Source organism: Amblyomma maculatum, unplaced genomic scaffold, assembly GCF_055883805.1.
Source record: "Amblyomma maculatum isolate TAMU_Amacu unplaced genomic scaffold, ASM5588380v1 scaffold_34, whole genome shotgun sequence".
NCBI classification, from domain to species: Eukaryota; Metazoa; Arthropoda; class Arachnida; order Ixodida; family Ixodidae; genus Amblyomma; species Amblyomma maculatum.
In genome coordinates this window covers 356,902-367,190 of record NW_028146759.1, presented here as the reverse complement: position 1 = coordinate 367,190, position 10,289 = coordinate 356,902, and positions in this window count along the sequence as shown.

Sequence of the window (10,289 nt, the reverse complement as noted above, 5' to 3'; positions counted from 1 at the left end):
TATGGAACTTAGACAAAACGTAAACGCAAAATTAAACGACGATCAAATAGCGCAGATAGCAGCAGACATAGTAGAAGCAATAGAGAAAAGCCCCATGGAAAACTGGGATTATGAACTGGTAGAACTACTCATAAGGAGGAAAATTCAGGAGGATAAAGAAGCAAACCGCTGGAATGGAAAGAGGAAGCCACGGAGCTGGTGGAATAAGGAAATCAGGGAAGCTATTGAACAACGACGGGCTGCTTCAAGGGAACACCAAATGGCAAAGAAAACACAGGTATCTCAGGAGGAAATCGACCAAAAATGGGGATCATACCGACAAAAGAAACTTCAAGTGCAGGCCCTCGTCCAAAGTAAAATAAGACAGTCCACCGATCGCTGGATGGCTGATATACACGATGCCTCTAGAGGCGGAGCAAGAAAATTCTGGAACCATATAAACTGGCTAGGGAAGAAGAATCAAAGAAAGCAGGATCGGATTCAAGATAACGAGGGAAATTGTTTAAAGGGAGATAACGCAGTGAACTACATTACATCAGTTATAGCCGATTCATTTAAGATCGACGATAGGGTAATCTCCGCAAATCAGGAAGCAACACAAGGTAGCAGAATACAAAGCAGCTTAGAACTGGCCAATCTAAACTGGGAAAAGGCAGAAAAAAATATTCCTAAAAACACATCTACAGGAATAGATGGAATTCCGATCAAGCTGATTAATGAACTCGGTCCAAAAAGTAAGGAAACGTTGTTAAAAGCTCTGGAAACAGTCATAACAAATAAGCCAATTCCGGACAGCTGGCGGCAGAGTAAAATGAATTTGATTTATAAAGGGAAAGGAGACAGGATGCACATAAACTCCTACAGTCCGATTACCATAACATCTGTTATGTACAGGTTAGCCACGCAGGCGGTGAAATTAAAGGTGCAAGCATGGGTTGAAAGTAACAAGATAATCGGAGAACTTCAGAACGGTTTTAGAAATGGTAGGCGCTTAGATGATAGCCTGTTCGTGCTTACCCAATGCATCGAAATATCTAGAGTGGAAAACAGACCTTTGTATTTAGCCTTCCTGGACATAAACGGGGCGTACGACAACGTAAGCACGGAACTCCTGTAGAACATAATAAAAGAAGAAGATATCGGTTATGAGATAATACAGTTCCTACAGGAAACATACCGGGGTAGCAAAGTAGAAATTACGTGGGAAGGGATAAGAAGTACGGAGGATATCAAAGTATGCAAAGGATTACGACAAGGCTGTCCTCTATCACCGGTGCTGTTCATGCATTATATGATAAACCTGGAACGGAGGATACAAGACAGTAACCTAGGTTTTAACCTGTCATATAGATTAGGTGGAAAGGCGGTAGAGCAGCGCCTCCCCGGTTTGATGTATGCAGGCGATATTGTGCTGCTAGCTGAGAGTCTGGAAGAATTGCAAACTCTAGTTACGTATTTCGGAGATGAAGGGGACGCTCTGGGCTTCAGTTTCAGCGCAGTTAAGTCGGGTCCGATGATTTTCAACAGCTAAACTGATCAGGGTCTTAAAATACAAGGCCATGAAATACCTAGAGTAGCTGAATATAAATATCTGGGGGCATGGGTAAAAGAACGATTGGTATACATTGGAAAGCATGAGCAATCACTTAAGGCCAAATTGAGAAGGAATGCCGGGATAATGAAGCATAAGGCGTTGTGGGGATACAATAGGTATGAGGTTTTGAGGGGTATTTGGAAAGGAATTATGGTGCCCGGACTTACTTTCGAAAATGCGGTTTTGGGCCTAAAATCAGAGGTACAGTTGACATTAGAAACAAATCAGAGATCCGTTGGACGATTAGCACTAGGTGCCCACGGCAAAACTAAAATGAGGCGGTACAGGGAGATATGGGCTGGGCATCTTTCGAAGTACGGGAAGCTCAGAGTAAAAGATTATATGAAGAACGCCTGAGGAAATTGGACAATAGCAGATGGGCAGCCAAAGTATTTAAATACCTGCACCTAAAAAGCGTTGACTGACAATGGAGGAAAAGAACTAGGAAACTAACTAGTAAGTATGCTAGTAACAAGGACGGAGAAATAAAGAGCATCAAGCAACAGGTGAAAAACACAGAAGGTAAAAATTGGATAAAATCGATGAAAAAGAAACAGAGTGTGGAATTATACCGAAAGTGGAAAATGCAGATCAAGAAGGAATATTTCTTTGATAACTCAAGAGGCAGTGCCCTACTTTTTGAAGCTAGATCATGGTGCCTTAGATCACGCAGCTACAAAAAGAAATTTAACAATTTTAGATGACGCATGTGCTGTATGTGGAAACTCCAGTGAAACAATTGACCAAATTATACTCGAATGTAATGGTATCCATCCGGAAGTTGGGGCTGGCGCAATCACTGTTCCTGAAGCTCTGGGGTTTAGAAATACCAGTGGCCGGGTGAATAAACCGGCGGTGGGAACCTGCAAAAAACGACTGGAAGAAATGTGGCTGAAAAGCAGAGAAGTGCCATAATGTTAGTAATGTAGGAACAAAAATTTAATAAATAGAATCATGGTTTAATTATTGATTTAGAATGGTTAAATAAGATATATGGAGAAAAATGAGCATGATAGCTACTGCTACCACCCCGTTTCAAAGGCGACGCTCCTATATTCCATCCATCCATTCCATCCATCCATCAATACTAAGGCTCCTCTATTTTTTTAAAGGTAGCGACAGGTCTCGATCCAGCCGCCCTTCCCTGTGATTGGCCGGTTGGCAGCACGTGACCTCTTCGCCACCAAGCTCCGACCAAAGGGTTCAGCAGTTGTCGCTGTGCCGCTCAAATTCATGGAAGTCTGCGTTTTCGAGCGTGGTATTGGCCGATTAGGTAAGCAAAAATTACTTCACACGCTTCTTTTGCATTTTTAGGAGTGTATATGCAGTTCTTGATGCTTAAACGTACGCAAGAATTACGTGTCTCAACTCAAATTTTGCAGCGTAGGCTTGACCTGCGGCTATGACAGGCTGCTGTGCCTTCGGCTGCCGGAACCGCGCGGAAGACGCGAAAAAGTTATTTTCCATTCCTCGTGGTGGCAATAACGCCAGCAGAAGAAAGCTATGGCTTCACAGGATCAGGCGGAAGAATTTAAATCCCGGGGAAAACACCTGACTCCGCGAAGCAAGTGCTTTGTGGGTGCTGAAACATCCGTTCGCCTCGCCAGGGTGGCCTATAACTGTGTAGTCACTCTTTGCATTGTGGATATGTAGTGAAAATACAGTCGTTTCGCCTTCTTACTTTCCACGAAATGGTCAGGGCTGCAATATAACGCCTTTTTAAGTTACACGCGATTTTTGCCTGTAATAAGCAGCCGGTATATTCGCTGAGCATTGCGTCATTAGAAAGTAGGGTCTAGAGCTATTTTTTTAGAGCGGCCCTTGCCATTTATTTAATTTCACCTGCGTGTTAAAGCAACCGTGCCGGTGCATCAGTTTGTAGAGGATTATCCACTCTAAGCTTGAAAATGCTGCTAGCGGTGCATGCAGCTTTGCTCTTCGGATAGTCAGTGCGTGTGTCTTACGCGGCACGCATCAAAGCAAATTGGTGCACGCGTGGAGTGACCTAGAGCTGATGCTTCGGCTGCCAGTTCACTTTTATGCGCCCATACGACTGATGCACTCTCGCCCTGAAGTGTGCTTCCAAGCCGCCCACGTGTGCGAGCAAGCAATGGGTGACCCTTTAATAAAGCGATTGGAAAGCTGCGCGGCTACTGCATAAAACAGCTTTAACGTGTCAGCGTCGTTGCATATTTTGAATGTGATGCAACACACGTGCGACTGACAGCGGTTTGCTTTCGTGTAGAAGCTATTCCTTCACTTGCACAAATAGGTAAACACTATTTTAAATGTGCCAGACGGTGTTAAAAGAATGCCTGGCATTTGCAGCATGCACCACAATCATGGCAGCATATCGTACACATCTGTTCTCGGGTTGGGTTTAAAATCTTCCTAGGAAAGGATTTTTTAGCATTAGTATTTTTGGCTACACTGTGGTGTTCCGCTGCAGGGCTCTGTGCAAGAATAATTAGGGCTTTTTTGTTCTAAAATTCCACATCGTATTCTAATTACAGGACCCCTTCACTACTGATGATTTTGAACCGCTGATTCTACAAAACACTGGCCAGAAAAAATTAAAACCTCATGTCACACCAAGCGTCTTTTCTCAACGGCTAAGGCAGCAAGAAAGGAAGCCGCCCCACAAGCGAATGAGAGAGAATACACCTGGTATGCTTATAATTATATGAATTTTTTAAATGCACCTTATCTACAGTTGCATTCAAGACTCAAAAATGGAGATTCGTTATAGACGTTATTATTAGGTGACTACAAGAATAGATGACACCTACGGGCTATAGCGCACATATATTGCAATGTTTTGTTTGCCTGCCGTCGTCAGTGCTCTTTTTTAGTTTGCTGGGAGCACGTACCCAATTGCTTTCAGTCATGTCTGCTGTCATGTAATTTACTGTGCCAGTTGATATGTATGCATGCAAGAATCTAGTTGCAATATTGTTACGGGGATGTACTTAATGTGACGGCACTGCGGTGGGCTGAACGCGACGCTAAGACTTCGGTAGCCGTGCAGAATCCACTCTCTCAGCGTCGTGCTCTTTTTCAACGCTTCGTCGTGCCCGCGTTCCTCGATCCTCGTCTTTGTCAGTAAGCACATCACTTTGGTCCCGCGTTTTCCGGTAACGCTACCCCCCCTCGGCAAAAGGCACCGTCCTGGTGCGTATTAGGCGTGCGGTGTGGAGGGGGAGTAATATGGCTTGAGGCGGGCGACATGTACAATTTCGGAAGTGGGTGTAGCAGTCGGTGACTTTGGGTGGAGCGGTGCAATCTCATAGGTCACGTCGGTCACTGGGCGTAGTACACGGTAAGGACCCGTGTAGTGGGGCAGAAGTTTCTGACACAATCCCACACGACGGCACGGAAGCCAGAGCAGCACCAGAGATCCGGGAGGATAGTGCACATTGCGGTGGTGAGCGTCGTAGCGGCTTTTATAGCTTCTTGAGAGACGGTGAGATTGTGACGAGCAATCTGGCGAGCAGCGTCGGCTCGGGCGATGGTATCGCGGGCATAGGTTGTGATGGGGCCAGCGGCGGGAAGCAAAGTGTCGAAGGGCAGTAAGGGGTCTCGTCCAAAGAGAAGATAGAATGGAGAGCACCCAGCAGTGTCATGACGCGAAGAGTTATATGCAAAGGGGACAAATGGGAGACAAATATCCCAGTCGCGATGACTGTCGGATACGTACATTGCGAGCATGTCGGTGAGTGTGCGGTTAATACGCTCCGTAAGGCCGTTCGTCTGAGGGTGGTACGCAGTGGTGAACTTGTGCCGAACGGAGCAAGAACGAAGTATTTCCTCAACAACTCGGGAAAGGAAACAGCGGCCACGGTCGGTAAGTAGTTGACGGGGAGCACCATGGTGTAGTATGACGTCGTACAAAAGGAAGTCAGCAACGTCTGTGGCGCAGCTGGTTGGAATGGCGCGAGTGATCACGTACCGCGTGGCATAATCGGTGGCCACAGCGATCCATTTGTTTCCTGACAAGGACTCGGGGAAGGGCCCTAGGAGGTCAAGGCCAACACAAGAAAATGGCTCAGTCGGGACAGCAATCGGCTGCAGGTGTCCAGGTGGCAGCACAGGGGGTTTCTTCCGGCGTTGACAGAGGTCGCAAGCGGATACATAACGTTGGACAGAGCGGTAGAGTCCAGGCCAGAAGAAACGCCGGCGCACGCGGTCATATGTGCGTGAGAGGCCAAGATGACCAGCTGTAGGGGCGTCGTGCATTTATTCTAGAACGGCAGAGCGTAGGTGTTGGGGAACGACGAGCAAGTGCTCATTGCCATCAGGTCGCATGTTGCGGCGGTATAGCGTATATCCATGAAGGAAGAACAGGGCGAGGGAAGGTCATGGCTGTGTGTGCGGAGGCGGTCGATAAGAGAACTGAGGGTTGGGTCCAAGCGCTGTTCGTCGGCTATGTGAGAAAAGTCCAATATAGAGAACACACAGGGGTCCGACTCGTGGTCAGTAGAGGAAGGGGGATCGACGGGATAACGGGACAGACAGTCTGCATCCTGGTGGAGCCGACCTGATTTGTATACAACGGAAAAGGTATACTCCTGCAAGCGCAGTGCCCAGCGGCCGAGGCGGCCAGCAGGATCAATGAGGGAAGAGAGCCAACATAGGGCGTTGTGATCGGTAATTACAGTGAATGGTCGGCCAAACAAGTAGGGTCTGAATTTTCCAACGGCCCAGACGAGAGCCAGGCACTCCCGTTCCGTAATAGAGTAGTTCTGTTCCGGTGATGACAGGAGACGACTGGCGTAGGCAATCACGCTTCGTAACAATATTATTTGCAGTTAAGTGAATGGGCGCAAAGTTCATTCGGGTTACATTAAATAATTTTGCTCTCTCTCGTGCGACATTGTACTGACTGCCCGATAATAGAGGTAGATTTATGTTTTTCAGCTTTCATACCACAGCTGCATTCTCTGATCATGATTGTTTTTTGTACACAGCTTTGCCTACCATGGAGCCAGCTGCAGAAATAAAAAATAACGAGGCGGTTTCACCACCCATACATGTTCTGTTTGCTGGGAGCTCATAAAAGAATTTTTTTTTCAGCTCACGTCTCCTGTTATGGCATTTTGTTGCGCCAGTGCAGATATACGCATACAAGAACATATTGCCAACATTGACTGCAGTTAAGTGAATAGCACATAACAATTGTTCCCAGATCATGATTGCCTTTTGTGCACAGCTTTTCCTACCGTACGCCCATCATCTCTGCAACGGCAGAGATGGAGAAGCGCTATACAAGCAGTAAAAACAAGGCCTGGGGCCGATTGTGGCACCGATCATCAGCTTCTCGTTGCCAAAATTAGGCTTCGATTGAGGAAAACGCAGAAAATTAGAAGGCCTTTCAGGTTTGATCTGGATCAAATCGCATTAGAATATGCTGTGGAAGTGAGGAATCGATTTCAAGAATTAGATCTAGAAGACAGAGAGCCCGAAGAGATGTGGACTGACGTACGTAATATAATACAAGAAGTTGCTACTAAGGTAGTCCCAAAGCAAAACAAATGCAAGAAAGCAAACTGGTTATCTGAAGAGGCTTTGCAAATAGCTGAGGAAAGGAGGATGGCAAAAGTTATGGGGGAAAGAGAAAGATACAAGGTTCTCAATGCGAATTTTCAGAAAATAGGAAGGCGAGATAAGAATGCCTTTCTGAACATACAGTGCCAAGCAGTTGAGGACAACAGCCAATTGAGGAACACAAGAGCTCTGTATAAGACAATCAAAGATATCAAAGGAAGCTTCTGTACTAAGCTGGGCGTGATAAAGGACAAACGAGGCAAGGACCTCACTCAAGCTTCAGAGATAAAGAAGAGGTGGCAGGAATACACAGAAGAACTGTACAAGAAGGACCCGAATGTGCAAACCCAACATAAGGCTGTTGTGATTACTGAGCCAGCCTTGCTAAGAACAAAGCTAGCGGAATTGATGGCATTCTAGCTGCTTCAAAACCTCGACCATGACGCTGTTAACGTTCTGCATACATTATGTCAGAAGATTTGGACAACCCTGCAGTGGCCACGTGATCGGAGGAGGTCAGTTTACATCCCGATTCCAAAGAAAGGCAGTGCCAAAGATTGTTCCAACCACCGCACGATCGCGCTTATATCGCATGCTAGCAAGTGATGTTGAAAATCCTCCAAGGTAGGCTGCAGCAGTATGTGGATCGGGAGCTTCCGGACGTGCAAGTTAGGTTTCGCAAGGGCAGAGGAACTAGTGTCCAAATTGCCAACCTTCGCTCGATCATGGAAAAAGCAAGGGAGTTCAAGAAACCCATCTACTTCTGCTTTATTGATTATGCGAAAGCTTTTGAGTGCGTTGATCACAGCAGATTGTGGCAAGCTCTCCAAGAGATGGGGGTTTCAATTCACCTCATCTGTCTCCTCAGGAACCTGTATGAAGAGCAAGAGGCCACAGTCAGAACTGGGCATGGTCTTACTGATTGGTTTCCGATTGAGAAAGGAGTGAGGCAAGGAAGCATACTGTCGCCCTGCCTATTTAACCTATATGCAGAGTGCATCATAAGGAAGGGCGGTCTCGACGAGTCTTCAGCTGGAGTGAAGATTGCTGGAAAACGTATCAACAAACTTAGATATGCGGATGATTCCACTTTAATGGCAGAAAGTGAAGTGGAACTCAAGAGACTTCTGATGCGCGTACAAGAAGAGAGTGAGAAGTTTGGGCCTAAAGTGAACATTAAAAAGACAAAGATCATGGCGTCCTGCCCTATCAAGTCCTAGAGCATCAAGGCACAAGAAATGGAAGCTGTGACAGATTTTCTCTTCTTGGGCTCCAAGAATACCTAGGAAGGAGACTGCAGCCATGAAATTAGGAGACGCCTGCTTCTGGAAAAGAGAGCAATGGTTAGCCTTGACCGCCTAGTAAATAGCAGAGACATTAGTCTGCCAACCAAGATCCGTATAACTCGTGCTATGGTCTTTCCATTTGTGATGTATGGATGCGAGACTTGGACTGTGAAGACGGCTGACCGCCGAAGAATTGCCGCGTTTGAATTGTGGTGCTGGCGGAGACTCTTGAGAGTTCCTTGGACTTCCAAAAGATCAGATCAGTCAATATTGTCGACCATAAACGCTGACTGCTCATTGGAGGGTCAAATTCTAAAGTTAAAGCTCAGCTTCTTTGGTCTCCTGATTAGAAGAGAGGAGGCGCTGGAGAAAGGTTTGATGTTTTAAAAGGTTCAGGGTCGCCGGAGAAGGGGTAGGCAACGAAAGCAATGGTTAGAAGGCATCCTCGAGGCAGTGCAGATGACGTTATGTGATGTTAGAAAGATAGTGAGAGACCGGAAAGCGTGGCGTGACATGGTCCATAGGGTCACGAAGAGTCGGACACGACTGAACGACTGAACTGAGCTTGCCTACCGTACAGCCAGCTGCAGAAATAATGACAAGCGAATTTCATGGTTTCACCAGCCATATATGTTCTGTTTGCTAGGAGCTCATAGATGATTTTATTTCGGTTCACGTCTCCTGTTATGGCATTCTATTCTGCCAGTGCAGATATACGCATACAAGAATGTAATGCTAACATTGACTGCAGTTAAGTGAAGGAGACATAACAATTGTTCTATGATCTTGGTTTTCTTTTGTACACAGCTTTGCCTACCATGCAGCCAGCTGCAGAAATAGAAAATAACGAGGCAGGAATGACAAGTGAGTTTCACCAGCCATATATATTGTTTGCTGGGAGGTCATAAATGATTTTTTTTCAGTTCCCGTCTCCTGTTATGGCATTTTATCACGCCAGTGCAGATATACGCATACAAGAATGTAATTCCAACATTGACTGCAGTTAAGTGAATGGCACATAACAATTGTTGTCTGATCATGATTGTCTTTTGTACACAGCTTTTCATTCCATGCAGACATCTGCAGAAATTGAAAGTTGCGAGGCAGCAATGACAAGTGAGTTTTAGGATTTTACTTGCCATATGCATTGTTTACTCCCAGTGAGCTTATAAATGATTGTTTTTGGTTAACGTCTTCTGTCGTGGCATTTTATTGTACTAAAGCAACTAGCAGAATTAGAGGCGAAGTGTTATATTCTGTTTTGTTAGTGGAGTTGCTCAGACTTGTTACAAGCTCAGCTACATTTCCTGATATTTTTCTTTCTAGCGCCAGCTATGTATGCAGCTTTGGTGAAGCGAATAAAGCAGATAGAAGCTCTTTATCGGAATACCCAGCGTAAGCTCAAGCTTGCACAGAAGCAATAACGCGAGGCACTTACTGAAAGCAGTCATCGTGTCGCTGTGATGAAAAAATATTTGAATGAAGATCAAATGAAGTGCCTGCAAAAACCAACGATGAAAGGAACTAAATGGAGTAAGAAAACCGTGATCAAAGCCCTAAAGATGAGACTCTCTTGTGTCGCCCGAGGGTACGAAATTTTAAACGAACTTTCAGAGCCCTTAACCGTGGAGCGCACATTGCAGCGTCATTTGGAGTTTTAAGCTGGGCTGCTACACCCGATCATGGAATCCCTTGCATTGAATGTGCGTATGAACCTGTTTGGTGCTTTACATTTTGATAGTGTTCATTCAAACAGGTGTCGTTTCTTACTCTGCAAATAATAGTTACTCAGTGCAGGTGAACCTCATGCTACGAGAGGAACGTCATGCTGTTCTCATGATAGATGAAATTCAACTTACACCGGC